General features: G+C 43.0%; 1 non-coding gene across 1 annotated transcript; it reads left to right on the top strand.

The window, feature by feature from the left end:
* Nucleotides 1-4636: 4636 nt before the first annotated feature.
* Trnac-gca lies at nucleotides 4637-4708 on the top strand. Its single transcript has one exon. It is a non-coding gene; the product is annotated as a tRNA-Cys (tRNA).
* Nucleotides 4709-17097: the final 12389 nt, after the last annotated feature.

The following is a 17097-nucleotide window of genomic DNA, read 5'->3' as shown; positions in this document are numbered from 1 at the left end:
CCGATAAAAAAATCAAATTATATGTATAAACCATTTTTGTTAAATACATTTATATGTCATCGATTTAATAACGATTAAAATAGATAAAATAGTCAGTCTTTTAAAAATGTTATCTTATTAATGCGTCCATAGCGATCGTGGCGCAAAGAGTTGTGCGTTTGCTTACTGTGCCGAAGATCCAGGTTTAAATCCAACCAGAGAATCCAACCATCAGGTTTTTATTCGATTGCTATATATCTCTTGGAAGGCAATGGCAAACCGAGAGTAATATGTCTTACCATGACATAAAAAATGCATTATCTGTTATCATGCAGAAGTATCACACTAATTTATTATACATAAATGTATAAATTAGTGTAACAGTGTGAAAAATAGAATTTCATGAAATAAAATGCAATATTTATTATTACATTAATTTATTATAAACTTCTAAGAAATTTCGATTATTTCTATAATAAATTAATGTTATATTTGTTGTTGCATTCTATTTTTTTACAATGTTTCCATATCCAACTTCTTTTCATATTTTTCTACTGTAACATTATGTCCGCACAGTACACACACACACACATACACACACACACACTCTCTCTCTCTCTCTCTCTCTCTCTCTCTCTAAAGTAATAGTACTAAATACAATATAACCTCTATGTCACGCAGAAATATTTAAAACAGTTGTATAAATAGCATCAAATTTTTATTTAACAATACTTTTATAGTTTATTTACCTGTTATTGTTATTTATTAATATTATTAATTATCATTTGTTATCATTTTTATCAATATTTTTTAATTGAACAGAGAGAGAAAGAGAGAAAGCATTATAACAATAAATGAATTTTTTTGTCAATATTTTATAAATTAAAGTACTGCAATGATAAAAAGTAATATATATAAAATAATAAAATAAAATAAAATTCGCAGGCAATGTGATGGACAACCGAGAAAGCAGCGGATTGTTTGTTGGATACAACTTTGTATCAGACTTAAGGCTTTGCGTGTAGGCGTATATACACGCTCACGACACACATATAGGGTATATATATATAGATACACCTATCTGTAGATATTTTCTAGCTTATCGCTGGCAATTCTTATCTCGCCAGTTCGAATTCCGTCAGTCTTCGCCCGTGCTTCTCCCCCGAGTGTCTCGGCGTCGGCGTGAAGATTCTCGCGCGCCTCGCTCGAAACAATATTTCACCATCTTCCCGCGTCGAAGGCTTGGAAAAATCGGTTTCGCGATTCCGTTTGAATCTCGGCGCCGCGATTCTGCGGAAATGCGCGCCGATAACGGTTCGCGCGCGATTCCGCGACGGCGTTTTTTTTTACCCGCGCGGTGAAGGCTCCCGTTAAGCGCGAGGGCGATCCTTCAGGAAGTATCGACGCGCGCGTCTCGTCCTCTCGGCGGGAGCGTTTAATCCCGCGGAGGTGTAAAAGCCCCCCCATCATCGGCGACGACTCGGCGGGTGTAAGACCGGCGAGTCCCTCTCACGCGTGTAACGTGAGACGTGGTGCGTTGCAGGACGTGGTGATTCAATGCGAGATTTTATCTGCTGCTCTTCAAGATGATCCGGCAGTTTCTAGATGCGTTGGGCGGGAATTCGGTAATATACCTCGCGCATTCGCACGTCGCCTGTATTTGTGTGCCTTAGATGTACTACGATCCTTGTCGTCGTGCGGATTTCTATAAATATTCTCGGTTATTTTTTTTTTTAAACATAGATTAAAGATTATGATCTAGAAAACGCATTATTTGCAATGTGATACACAATATATAGTGACAGATAAGACGACGATAACTCACTGCCGTGTCTGTTCAATGTTCCGCGTTCGATAAAACATATTTGGATAATTTTCTACAAATTACTGTCTATACGCATAAATAAATGAATATCATGGGTTCTGAATATTTCTTATTCTCAGGTACACTCTGCTGTGAAAATGTTAATCGATATCTCTGATGTAATAATCCAGTTTTATCTTATCTATAGAAGTTCTATTATAATATGATTAGTAGAATAATTCGTGTTCTCTATCTGCATTGTGGGAACGAGATGAAAAATCTCGACAGACCAGTACCTAAAAGGTCACTTTGTTCATAATTTAAAGTATCCGAAGTAAAAGTTGATTATTAAACTAAAAATATAATTAGGTTAAATTTAAAGTTCACAAATCATCATGTAAGTTTTTCGCTACGAAGCTGTCCGGTAGTTTTTCGATCATTAAGTAAATTTACACAAATATGTTAATTACGTTAATGTGCAATAAAATTATGCAATTTCAAGTCTACGCGTAAAAAGAAAAATAATTGCTTCCTTCATTTGTGTCTCGTGTGTCGTCGTCGGGGAAGGTCGACCGTGTCATAATAATTATCGAGGCGCGGCGCGGTAATAAAACGATCAATAATATTGATCGATGTTACGCGTTTCCGAGGCGATCCGAGATCTGTCACCGCCCAGCGTGTAATTGCCCGCGTTTACGGCGTTCGATTACTTATCCAGCTGTTACGCATAAATCACGGCCGAATCAGAGCGTCACGGAAACGTTAGCCGGCGCGATCGCCGATATAATTATTTGTTTTTAATGCGCGCGCCCGCGGGATAATTAGGTGGATACGTGCGTGTGTCGCACGTGCGCGCGCCGTGATTATCGGTGGGCCCGTGGACCCACTAAAAGAGAGAGAGAGAGAGACAGACACACACACACGACGCGAAAGTCGGACGCGAGCTCGTCGCGAGAGGAACCGGCGCGATCCGGACGCGACGGTGCGATAGCGTCCCGCTTTTTATTATTGAATCCCGCGTCCCGATAATCCCCGGCGCGCGCGCGCGCGACACGACACACGGCCGTAACGGCTTACCTCGCCGATTTAATTGCCCGGCTTTTTATAACCGCGCGCGAAACAGAGTGGAACGGTGCGCCGTGTTTCGATGGCGTTCTCGCCCCATCGCGAACCCTTGTTCGATTGTTTTTTTTTTCTTCTTTCTGCCGGAGATAATTCCCGCGGTCGCGAGATGTTATCGCCGGAGATTGCGTTATCTGCGAGCGACGCGTTCTTTAATCGCTCGCTTATCGGGACGTGTTTTTGTAAGAAACTGATCGTAGAATCATCAAGGCTTTTTTAAATATGCTTAAGTTCCTTTTAACATTTGAAATAAAATAACCTTTTTTTTTTGCAGAAGAATATTCATTTTGCTTATTAATATTTAAAATAAAATACCCTTTTTTTGCAGAAGAATATTCATTTTACTTATTACGACTTGTTATACAGATACATTCTGTATGCGATAGCGATACGTGTTTTTTCTCTGCTTGTTAGTGTAGGATTATGTACAAGAGATAATTGCCTTTTTTAAGCAATTTTCATAATTCATTCGTTGATGCATGATAGTTATTAAATCTTTTGAGTCCCGTCACATATACAACTGTCGCGGAACTCTCAGCTTTACCTTCAATTGTCTTAATTAAGATAATTTTAATTGTTTATGGTTTGCATACGTAATGTCTTATATTTGAAAGTTGACGAGGTGCTCATTAAAAAATGTTCTTTTCAGCCTCGAAGCGGGATGTCCGTGGGTTCGGGCGGCCGGGCGCCGTTTAAACGGACCTCGCAAAATATACAGCCGCTCACGAAGAAGCCCAGTAGAAGCCCGTAAGTCCGTTTCTATATATCTTAATCTATGCCGTTAATGAATAACAATAAATTCCCGCTAGATTTTCTTTTAGTGAATCTATGAATGAGCCAAGCTGCGAAAATGCGCCGTCTTACACAGATATTCGTTAATACTTTAAAGAATTATTTATTTATTATATTTAAAATTCCAGAATATATTCAATAACGTATATCAAACATTAAAAACTGATACAAATAAATCTTTTTTAAATTACAATCAAGAAATAAATTGAAAATCCGAATACAAGCAATTTTCAAAATGTTTTAATTTAGCGTATGAGATCAATAATTATTAATTATAAAGCTTTTGCAAAATGTTGATAAAATAATTATATAAATTCCTGTGTTATCGACCGCGCGTTATTCGCGGCCGATTCTCAGCAGTGAACAGGGCATGCGGTAGAGGACGCCAGTATGTAGTTTCGTCGTCGCGTAGCGTATACGCAAATAAAGGCGCTTGTTACCGTAACCGCGATAGACGCGGCGATAGTAAGACGGATTCCTCGTTCGTCACGGATCGGAAAACCGGTCCCCCATTATTTTTCCGGGAAGTCCGTTAGCCACCTGCCGTTACAGACGGCTTCCTGTCTTTACTTCTGAGAACTCTTATATCGCGATTCGAGAAATCATTCGGCGCTCCGAATTTCACTCGACCGATTTTACCGTTTGCATCAGAAAATTGCATCTAACCGTGTCAGTCATGGAATACCCATTTTATTTAGATCAAAAGAATTTATTTTAACGCAGAGAATATCTGAAGTGTCATTTTATGAAATAAATAGAAAATATGTTAAAATTGTTAACATTTTAATGAAGTAAAGTTCCCTGTTTATTTTACTTGTATTTTTTCACATATTTTATTATATAAATATTCATTAAAATATATAAGAGTTCAGTTTTGCTCATTAAATCAGGGAGAGAGAGAGAGCGAGAGATGCAATTTAAAGATCGATAAGTGCCATCGGGGATATAGCTCAGTGGTAGAGCATTCGACTGCAGATCGAGAGGTCCCCGGTTCAAACCCGGGTGTCCCCTAGCCTTTACTTTTTGCATGTAGCCGTTTAAAATTTCATCTTTATTTACCATTATTATATACTGTCCTCAAAAAATTACTGCCGAACTCGCATTTTAAGAGAGAGATCTTATCAAATATTAATTTATCTAGATTGAGAATTTCTCTTTACTTTCGATAATTAAAGTATTAGAGATTTTCTCTCGTTGCAATAATGAGATGGTTATAAGTAAGCTCTACTATTAATTTCCGTTTTCGTAACGAGCCACGTGAAATTTTCGCATCTTCTCGGAGTACTTATATATGCTCGCACTGGAATACGCGACAGATGAATCTCTTTGCGAAATTTATATATAGCCCCTATACCACGGTAGATGTTGCCCGCGCGCAACTTTCCGGGATTAATAATAGGTAGAGGCGCGCAAAGGTGTGTCGCAACCACCCTTGGCTATACGATTAACGTGAGATAGCTCGCGCTCGCGGATAGAATTACCGGACACTCCCGTAAATTCACGTCGCGTTTTATCGTTACCAGAATCCAATTCTCGCGGACGGCCGAACGCGCGCGCGCGCACGTAACGGAGATAAACGGTCGGTCGCGACGCACACGTGCTGCGAACCGGCGTTTTATTATCGCGAGCCGGTCCGGCGACGACCGTCCTCCAGGAGACTCGCTCTGTCTACCTGGCGACGATCCGTCGCGCAAGCCGGAAAAACGCGTGTATAACCTCGTTTTTTTTTATTTTTTTTACGCAGCCGCAAGGTGACTCAGTCTCATTTTCTTCCAGTTTACGTAACGACTGATAACTGCGGCGTGCACGTTCAAAAAAAAAACAAAAGAACGCGAGTCTTATCTCTGGTACATCGGGAATTAATACGGAATAATTGATTGACACGTTAATCCTCATGCAGAGGCAGCTTTAGCTTCTCGTGTAATCGGTCCATTTAACAACCAGCACGCGCTGTCAATGTAGTTCGGCGATCGATTGAATTAATTTCTCTTATTTCTTTTTTTATATCGCTCGTCAAAAACCTTCGCATCCTTTTTTTTCTGTACGTAGATCTGATCTTTCTCCTCGAGGAGAGACAGACTGCATGTCAGAGACTTCTCGCGTCGGCACGAAACACCGCTTGTCCGCTCCGCGCTCGATTCTATATCGGCGCGGCACGACAAATCGGTCATAATTTACGTAATGCCGGGTGAGCGTTGTTAACCAGGTGCGGTTAAGCACGCCGCTTGAAGGAAATCAATCTGTTTCGCCGAGTCCGTCGAGCGATCGGACGTTCGATCGTTCGTTCGTTCGTTCGTTCGTTCGTCCGTCCGTTCGTCCGCAGCAGGCGGATCCGACGTGAGGGCATTGACCAGCGGTCGACGATCGAACTGACCTCATCAAGTAACCGATATACACACTGCTGGAACCCGTCGATATGCTAAACTCGTCGAATCGGGTTCTCGGGTGTCATGGATCCTTCCCCCCTCATCCTTTCCAAATGCGCGATTGCGTCCCAGGTATACTCGACGACAACTCTGGGAGAAGCGTGCCGCATTCGGCATCGAAATTCGATGGATTATAGCTGACATTAATTTTTAGAATCGCGTGATAATTCAATATACGATTGTGTGTTGTATTTATATAACGAGAATTAAATTTATATATTACGATTGTGTGATTTTATATTTATATATAAGAACGAACAGGCCAACGAAATGTTTCCAGTTGGTATAAAAGATCGTAGAAACATATTTTTTTGTAATCTTTTGTTATATGTTACTATTTTTATTTATCCTGTTACGTTATAACTTAAATTTTATCTTTTCTCTGTCTGTGGAACGCGCTTCTAATTTTTTCAGTCAAAAGTGTTCCCGTATAGCCTAGAAAGATTAAGTGGGAAATTAAGCGACTTATTAGCGTAAAGCCTTCGGCCGTCGTCTCATTAGTCAGCTTTCCCGACGACGACGTTGTTCTCTCGATTATGGCTTCGCCGCCGCGCCGTAACGCGCGATAACGAAATTAGCGTCGGTGCGCGAAACCGGCCGCCCCCGTCCTTCCTGATTGTTCTCGCGAGGTGCAGGGACGGGGGGAGGAGAATGTTAACGGCGCGCACGCACAAACGTTACACAATCCACCCCGTTAATCACCTGTACCGTACACGCACTCCTCTGCGCTATCGCGTTGCGTTAAATACGCGCGGCATTACGTAACTAATTCTATCGATTCTTTGCGTAACAACAAGAGGGAGAGAAAAACAGAAAGAGAGAGAGAGAGAGAGAGAGAGAGAGAGAGAGAGAGAGAGAGCTGGCGGCTTTCCTGCGTTCGCGTTAGAACGATCATTATCGCGCGCGGGCGGACGATCGTTCACCGCCTCCGATTTTTATTGTGCAACGAAATTGCGGACTGCACGTTCAATTGTCTCTGCACGTCTCGCGCACTCCTCTCGCCGTTGTGGGCGCGAATAAATGATCGTGCGTGAAATCGACACGATCTGGTAATTGTTGGCGGGAGAATGCAGAATATTCTAGCACGTGACTTTTGAATTAAGCGCATACATGTATCTCTGCTGGCGTATGGGCGATGCAATATGAAACGTATCTCCAGTCGTGGCCCGCAATTTGGAAGTTATTTTTGCTTATTAAAACGAAGGATCAATACAGTAGAGACTGAAAGACGCACGATGAAATATAATCCGCGATAGCAGTATCTATAAAGTATTTCTCTCTCTTTACTTTGTAATGTTGAAAATATTTTTAAACACAATCGGGGTCTTCGTGTATACATACATATACGATTTTTAAGAAATTAATATCAATATTCATGCGGCGCCTCGAAGATCACAACATCCGTCTTGACGACTGTCCCTCACGAAAGAAAAAATTAATTGGCGATTCGGCCAATTAACCGCGCCGCGGTCAATGACTCCGTTAATTAAGAAAAAAAATATATATATATCAATCCCCAGTTTAATCCACGGCCAATTAATGCGGATTTCAGGGCGAAGCCGGCCGAGGCTGCGGCACCAGCATCCAGAGCAGCGCCGAGCGCGGGGCGGAAAAGGGACCCGGTCGCGTCGCTCTTCAGCGGGAGGAAACCGGCGAGGAGGGTCGATCAAGGAGGCAAAGCGACGAAGCCGAGGGACCAGCAGCTAAAGTGAGTTCTCAAGCATGTTTTCCCGCGAGATCTCGCAGATGTGCGTCCGTCCGTTGTAAAAAACTGGGAAAGAGAGAGAGGGGGGGGGAGGAGAGGAGGAGAAAAAGACACCGCGCGCGCGAGAGAGAGATGCGCCCGTTCGTCGCTTGGTTCTCGCGAACGAGGGTTCGACGACCCGGCGGCGACTCCGGCGGCTCCTTTCCCCACGATTTCTTGATGCCACGCGCTGTACGAGAATTAAGGATATATATCTCTATGGATATTATCTCCGGAGAGTATCCCGGAGATTCTCTCGGCTCGCCGCAAGAAGAACGTCGCCGGATCGCCGCGCGACCGCGATCTTGATGCGATCGGCGAGATCGTAGCGTTGATCGTCTTACGTAACAGGCGAAAACGCGAGAGACACACATTTCCTTACGTTATCGTCGTTTATTTCTGTTCCATCTTGTCCCAACATTTTCTACGACTTTTTGATTTTATCCATATTTTTCTTGACATTTCAATTAACCCGACACGTTGTGTGTATATATATTTTTTCAACAATCTACTTAGCACTCCTTGCTTTTATGCCACGCGCGTTCTCCGATTGACCTCGAGCTATGTATCTGGTGCAGTATTAGAGCTATTTCCGTGTCTGTCAATTTTTATTCCGAGGTGAACGCTACGGCGGTTGGCGGTCAATTGAGAATTTTCCTATCACGCGCGACTTCTATCCTTTTCTGCCTTTCCTTTAATTCGCGTTTGTCGCGAATACGTCGTCAGGCGTGAATAAAAAAAGTGGTCGCGGTCGACGGTTAATTGGCGTCGTATTTTTGATCGCGAAATCGACAGATCGATCTTTCGCCGAAAATATGCTCGCGGCACCAGTTTACCAGTTGTCGACACCGCGATCGATTTTTCATTACTGATTTATAACGCGGGTTCAGCGAACCCAGAACCGCGCGTTACCTTAAGAAATAAATAAATCGTCGGACTTGCTGGAACGAGTTTCAATGATCAACGACGTAATAAAATATACGAGGCGGCGTGTAATGTATTAAGTCGATGCATTTATTTAATCTCGTGACACTTACAGGTGTAGTGAGATCTCTCTGTATAAGATGGAGAAGTGAAAAGCACGCATGTTCGTTAATCGTCGATCGGGTAGACAGATGAAAGTTCGAAATTCATTATAGGAAAGCTGCTGAACAGAAATTCTCGGTATTTTTTTTTACATCTTTACATTATTATACCTTTTTTTTACATACCTTCAATTAATTCTATCGAGTTTTCTCTACAGAGGCTCGAGCTTTCTACAGGAAATTAGGTTTATAAAGAATATAGTCGACTGTTCTCGCGGGATCGAAAAAAAAAGATCATTTTTTGCACATTGTCGCGTTAGCAACGGATTTTCTTAGCGCGCTACGAGCGCGCATTCGCGTCTCGCACGATCCGCATTCGCGCTCACTTTCTCCCATTGCCCGCTCCTCGACGGCTGGATTTCGCGAATCTTTCGAAATATCGCTCGCCGATAAAAGCAGGCAGACCGCCGTGCGGTTTAAACCAGTTAAAATCTCGGCGCAATAATAATACAATAATAATCCCGATGATTTGTGCTATCGAAGCTGCGTCATGTTTGACACCAGCATTTTCTGCTTACTAGCTTCTTACTATAACTTCTTTTTTTTATATATATAAATTATATCGTGACTTTAAAGAAAATTTATAGCTATTTTGATGAAAACTTGAAAAAAGAAAATAAATGCGTACATTAAAAATACATTTACTAGCTCGTGTTTAAATAACAAGTAAGAAATTTTGACTGGGCCAAGGAACGAGCAAGGTGTGATGTGACATGAAATCACGAATAAAAATTTTAAAGAAAATTTAATGTCAAAACGTTTCGACTATACAGAGTCTTCTTCAGTTGAAATAAATTAACATATAATTTATATTAATTTCAACTGAAGAAGACTGTGCAGTCGAAACGTTTTGACATTAAATTTTCTTTAAAATTTTTATTTGTGATTTCATGTCAACATCGCACCTTGCTCGTTCTTTGGCCGAGCTAAAATTTCTCACTTGTTAAATGCGTTGCAATTGTAGATATATAGCAAAAGACAAAAGTAACGGTTGGATGGTTAGATTACAATATTCTTTTTGAGTTTTCTATAGGAAATAAGCATTTTCATATAGTCTAATTTTTTCCAACTTTACGAATTGCGATAAAAAAAAAAGTGACTACGACTGCCCGTCTGTCCCTGAGATTCAATGCAAAGCGTTGTCGACAGTAAGACAGGTCCTTGAAAAGTTACTTACGAGCTCGCAAGAGTTTGCGGAGCGCGACAGATGATGCTGAGCAATGCGCTACGGAATGGAGCCGGTTCGTGACTTTGAACTTCATATATTCTCGTCTCCGATAACTTTTTTTCAATCTGCAACTGTGGAAATTGAGATATATATCGCGCGCATTTATTTTTAGCCTTTAAAGTTCCTTGACTTCATTCTGTGTGTCTATCGTATACGTAATATATGTATCTGTCTCGTGCATAAATTCGGTATCGCGAATCTGATATCGCGCACGCTGCGCAAGTTCTCGCTATAGACTCCTCCTCTATTCCCTGTAATAACAGTCGTTAATGCTTGAGCGATCGATGTCCACGCGTGGGTCTCAGGCCCATCGCTACCGACGACCGACGACCCACTCTGGCAATGAGAGCGGCACCACTCCGACCCACATACCCAGTGAATCAAAAGTCAATGGGCGGCGCGACGCGCGCCGGTGCGTCCGCTGCAATTTGCGCCGGTATCGCGGAAAACCGCGAGAGAGGAGGACACGCGCACGCCGCGCGCGCGCGGATGAGCTTACGGAGAGCCGCCGGGTAACTGGATTTTTCTCGCGAAAGCGGTCCCGAGAGCGTGATGCACACCAGCCAGAAAACTCACTTTTCAACGTAACACGTTACGATCATCACTCGCGAGGCGCGACGTCCGGATTATTATTATTATGTATAACAGTTCAGATGCCAATCGCGTTCACTTTGTCGGCATAAAGCACTCTAAAGATTACCTTCGACTTTTCGAAAAATGATTTTAAAGTTAATTTATGGAAATATTTAAATTTATGTTAAATCATTTAAAGTGACGATATAGAATAGCAGTTTAATTTTAGATTTTTTTTCTAACAACTGAAGATATTATAACGTTTACAAAAGCTATGTTTATAAATTTCTGTCTTAATTTTGTTTCTTCAGCGATATTATAGACAATTTTATCGATCATTAATTTTGAACAATGATGATATGATGATGAGATATCTCGCTGAGACAAGAAACCCGTCAGTTTCGAATGTAATCATATGGAATATAATCAATTGGAAAATCTGAAAAATGATTAGAAAAAGACAGAGTGACAGTGTAAGGAATAATTTTATATGAAGACTCTATTCTAAAGTCCGACGACATCCTGGCGGTGCCAATGGCGTCTGCGCCCGATTTAAGAGCGAACGAGCATGGCCGTGATGCGATCGAGCGTTTAAACGCTGCTTGTCCCTCGATTTCGTCGCGAGGCGAACGGGGCCCGACAGAGCGGCTACTGTGCGCCGAGCGATTAAGCGGCCGCCTCCGCCGCGGCCGGAGGAAACGAACGGGCTCTAAACGAAAGGGCTCTTCGAAGAAGGGCAGAGGCCAATTGACTTCTCTCGCGTCCAAGAGAGAGAGAGAGAGAGATAAAGAGAAATAGAAAGGAAGACGATAAGAGACGAACACGCGGGTGACGTCGTTTGCTCTCGAAAGAAATGTTGTGACCTTATCGCCACGCTTCCATCCGCGTCCACAGGCAGGCGATCATCACGAACCTCCTGGGCCCCTATTTTGTAACTCTTGACGACAGTTTATCATCGTAGTGTTGTTGCGTAACTTTTTTTTATCATAAACTGTATCTGTGTAAAACGACAATGTAACGACACTGTCGTTAAGCGTTGCAGAATGTAGCTACTCTGGAAACACAGGACGGTTCGAAAGATCACCGCGAATCGCACAGACGAAATTTCTCGACGGACAAAAAAATCAGGGCGGGAAATAATTAAATGATAAGTGTATGGTTCGATAAACCAGATAAACCAGCACGGTTGCTTCCCTCACGTGCGTGTGTGACGTACAACTGTTAACAATATTTCTTTGCACATATGGCTGCGTTGATGAACGTTTGCAGAACAATAAATATGAGACGCTATCTCAGTCTCTACTTCTCCTTCTCGCTGTCGGTCTTGTCTTTCTGATTTCTCCTATTTCTCGCGAGAGATTTCATCTCCTCTGTTCCCAGGCAGTCTTTTTTCCTTTTCCCCGAGCATCTATTTTCACGTCGTAGCTCGTCGTCCGCGACGCGCCGTCGGTTTCTCTCACGATTATGACAATTGCATAATTTTAATGCGCGGCTCGAAGGCATTATCTCTCTCTCTCTCTCTCTCTCTTTCTCTCTCTCTCGAACCAGAAACACCTTTATGGATAGAGTGACGTCAGCGCGCGGTCGATACTTTTCTCGAACAACCGGCTTGTATCCTACACCTTGCGATAAGGATATCTACTTATGTCTCGTTCGAGCGAGATAAAGGTACATATGAGCGAGCCCGAGGCCGTTCGACAAAACGTACGGTCGGTTTCTTTTTCTCTCGAACGTTTGCGCTCGTGAGCCGATAACGCTTGAAAATGGAGTAGAATTTAATTTCATTCCCGAGTTATTTTTTTTTTTTTTATTCGAGTCGAAAACAACGCGATGCTGTAACGATCACAATGGCTTTGCAACTCTAAATAAAAGTGAATTACGGGGCGATAAATCAATCATGGTAATTGAAATAAGAAACAGCAGAGATACGAGATATCGCAAAACGCCGTGAAATATAACCGAACGCATTTTTTTTTACGGCCGCAATTATAAATATTATTCCATCTGTTGTAATACAAAGAAAGAATAAATTTCGAACTCTGGAAGGTATAAATTTATCCGTGATTTCTCTTCGCGCGAATATTCTTCGCCGGAAAATTAAACGCGTTTTATAATTCGACATATTACTAGTCGAAAATCAAAGAAGCTGAATCTAAAGCGCGCTTAAATTAGCGACGTCGCGGTTTCGTATGCAAATGTGTTTGCTCTGAGGTGAGGCCACGTAACTCGGCGAGAAAGAGACGGCGACACACACAAACACTTTTATCTGCGGGCTACGATTGCGATGTATAATTTCCATGAGGCAAAATGCCTCATCGAATTCGACGACGACACGTATCGCGCACGCTCTGCATGAAATTTAAATCGTATCGCTGCCTTCGCCTTCGGTATGCGTGCTTGTAATAATTGCTTACGCATCACCGTGATATGATAGTGAAATATTAATAGCTGGATGAATAGCGATTAATAAACAGATCCGTAAATTTCGAGAGGCATTTTTTTTCTTTGAAGACCTGAATTGACGTCCACGATTCTGACTATATTTATGTATATAAATTCGTTGATATTCGCCGAACGTACCTAGAAAGCGCAACGTAAAATCGTCTCGAAGTAAATTTATCTCGAATAGTTGTATCTTTCACTTCTCTCAATCACGGTTGATCCGCCATTTTCCGCTTTCTTCAAATTTAATTCAATTAAGTTTTTTTGTCACTTAATGTATCACGTATCTTCGGCCGGATCTCTTCTCAAACAGAGTCGAGAACGCGAGGTTGCAATATTACGGTGTGCAAAAATTCTTTATTCATTAAATGTTCTAGAATGAAGTCGCGCGCGCGGCGCATACAACACCAGATCTCACCGGTTGTACTCTCTCTCGTCTCTACCAGAGATAATCAGACGGAGATTTATATTCTGTCTCTAATGACCGAGTGTAATATCCTTCATTCTAACGGGGCGAAAATTTCTATCGGTATTCATCGTAACGGAATCTCATCGAACGGTCCGTGGATGCCGCGCGAGGGCACAGTGCCGTCTCTGTTCCGCGTTATCTCGCCGATCGCTGCACCGATCAGACCGAGCTTCACGTCCGGCTCGATCGCTCCTTCGTCTCTCCTCTGGACGTCTTTGTCGTCGTGCGCGAGGAGACTCATCGTCACGCCACGTGCACCGAAAATCGACACCGCGCGTCGATTCGCGCTAAGAGCAACCGTCGTCGTTCGTTCCGTCTGCTTGGTTATACTTGCATCGAGGTCGAATCATTGGCTAATGTAAAGCAGTAAGAGTCACCGTATCGCTTTGAGATCGCTTATACGAATAATTCAAGAAAGTGTAGAGGAAACTTGACAATTAGAGATTTGGCTTGTAAAATTAATTATAGCGATTTTAATTGACGCTTATTGTATTTATATCTGAGAGAATCGCAGTATAATATATGTTATTGTGACGTAATCGTACATTTTTTTCCGAGCAGCGCGTCCCACACTCCCTTTCTTCTCTTCGCGACGACTTAAGTTTCCATGCTCCTCGCGCACATGCAGGTATTCTCTCACTTTTCCCTCGTTCTCAATGCGAGATATTTCTTCGCGGAGAGCGAAATCCAGAGATTTCGCATCGCGTCGAAGCGATTCACGGCGGGAAATCTGATGTACGCTGGCAGCCTCGCGCACATTTTTTAACTCGCGGCTCATATATACCCGCTGACGTGAGAGCGACTCGAGGGACCGTCGTCGTCGTGGAGTGTCGTATTTCCGCCGGCCGGAAAAACGCATACCGGTTTGCGCCCCGGGCGAAGGTTCGGCGCACGTGCAAACACAACTCCGTGGTGCCGGGAGCCTCTGCGGCATGTGCCCCTACGGGGATATGGGGCCCCGTATATTTGCGGACGAATGATTTTACCGCACATGCGACGTCGTTTCTTTCTTTCAATTCTACTGCACGGAAAGAACGATTTTGCGAGGAGGATCTAAAGAGATTTTGATGGATACAGATCTGAAAATAATTCTTGTTGGAATTCATTTGGAATTCCAACAAAGTAAATTGAAATTTCCATCAAAATAATTTAATTTGGAGCGTCAAACTTTCCAACGAAATTATTTTGCTAGGATATCAAAATGTTTTACAGCAATGCTTATTATTTTTGAGTTTCCAACAAAATTATTTTCAGAATGTGTTGATCTTCCAGCAAAATCATTCTTTCGTGTATTCTTCTCTCCTTTATCGAACCGCGTCAAATTCAACAAAGTTTTGATATCAAAATACCTTTATTAAAATCAAATTTAAAAAAAATAAATTTGTCAAATAATAAATCTAGAGTTTAGAAATCGTGTTGACTTCCCGTCATAAACCTTCTGTGTAGTATATTCCCACATTAGCGAATTTTGTAACAATTTAATGTCCTCCACATATCATTCTCCTAATGGTATTCAGTACGATCTAGAAGACGGAATTATACATATAAATAAATTCACGCTTTCACCGCGTGTCTAAAATCAATCTGGCTTTGGATTATGATTTCTTATTTAAGGTGATTGCTCTGAGGTTTTGATAAACTTCGACAAACCGTGACCCCGAAAATTTAATTCCGAGTAGAGCCAGTAGGAAGTACTATTAGTCACGCTGTAAACGGTATCATAAATACTTTTACGACTGACGCATCGCTAATAACTAAACGTCGATAGCAATATCTGCTTGTCATTCGACCATCTAACGAACACAGTTAGGTTTGACGTTTCGAGCATGCCATTCCATCCTGCTACTCTCCTCGGCGAGGAGAGGAGCAGGATGGAAAGGCATGCTCGATAAAAAAATTTCTTTGTTCTCCTCCTCTCTAGATACAGTTACGAGTGTACTCGTCGAGGCGAAACCGCATTTGCGCTATACGTGCATGCATATATACAAGTGTATACACGAGGCCGCATGTAGATTTAGATATTTTTCACTTTGGCGTTAGTTTTGAAAGGCGAATAGGTGATTAAGTTGAGATGGCTGATGGCGTCGGCAGGTATATATACGGCTGCAAATAATGAGGAATGCTAGCTGTAGAATGACAGGGAAAGATTTATGTACCGCGCGCCTCGCGTTGCGAAGGCAGGGAGACCTTTCGGCCACCGGGTACATACCATATGTCGACCGTATGAGAAAACTGGTCGACCGGTGAGACGTCTGCGGATTCCGTGTGGCCTCCTTAAGCAGCTCCTCCGCTTCTCTCTCTCTCTCTCTCTCTCTCTTTCTCTCTCTTCTTCTCCCTTCCCTTTCTCGATCGTGCCATCCTCGCCGCGGCGACGAGGCGCGTACCCGTTCCCAAGAGCTCGACGGCTGTCTCTCCCGTCCCACCGTGCCCACCCGGGCAATTATCTCTGTCTCTCTTTCCCTCTTCTCCTCCTCCTCCCTCTCTGATCGAAAATCGACGCGATTCCGAGTGATCGAAGCGCGTCAAAGGGCAACCGGCCGTGTAGCAGTCACCGCTCGGAGATTGCTAATCCGCGATCTACCTCTTACCAACCCTTTCCTCGTGCTACGTGCGTACACACGGTGTTATAATTTAACGAATCCGCTAATTGACATTTCGCAAATGTAAATGCCTTGATTGGCGATTGCACTCGACTTCATGAGACGTCGGTCTCGTTAGAGTCGCATTTCGCTCGATCAACTTGAAAATTTTAACAAGATAGTCAGTATTCAATAGGCATTGAATTTTCAGGGATTGCGAAAAGAGCGCGGCTGAATTAGAGGGTAGAGAAAAAAAAATTTTTTTTCTAGTGTTCAGAGAGAAGGATCTGTTTGGCAAGATTAAATCTCGGTGAGACCGAAAGGTCTCCCTGTTTTATGCATATTATTCTCCAGCGTCGTGTGTAATAAGAATGTGCAAATTAGCACATTTACGCTTCAGAGATTTGCGTTACAAGTCACGTGTAATTTAATTTGAGGCATTATCCGGCGCTATTAAATTCGAGCATCGCGCATCCCACGTGCGTTCATAATTTCTCTCTCTCTTTCGGTCTCTGGACAAGCCTCTATTCCGCAAGTGGTCCGCAATTACGCTCTTTAAAAGGCGACGGCGCGGATCACGAGGGAATTCGCGACGAGGAGAATTCCTCAATGGCCGACGAATGCGGCGGCCCAAGTACGACCTCTGGGCTGCATTTACAACTCGTTGGCCCTTCGTATAGTCCGGCGTGGCGAGGCGGCCGCCTAAGAAAAGCCTTCGGTCGAGTACGCGGGCACGGGAACGGGAGAGAAGGGGCGGACGGGGCGCGGAATTACGGGTAGGGGGCGATTGTCGGGCTCGTGGTGTATTCAGTACTCGATGCACCGTCGCGCGGTATGCCTCGTCGCTGGTGCCC

The sequence above is a fragment of the Wasmannia auropunctata genome, unplaced genomic scaffold (genome assembly GCF_000956235.1).
Source record: "Wasmannia auropunctata unplaced genomic scaffold, wasmannia.A_1.0 LD336049.1, whole genome shotgun sequence".
In the NCBI taxonomy this organism is placed as follows: Eukaryota; Metazoa; Arthropoda; class Insecta; order Hymenoptera; family Formicidae; genus Wasmannia; species Wasmannia auropunctata.
The sequence above is the reverse complement of the archived record's forward strand: the minus strand, read 5'-3'. Positions and strand labels throughout refer to the sequence as shown.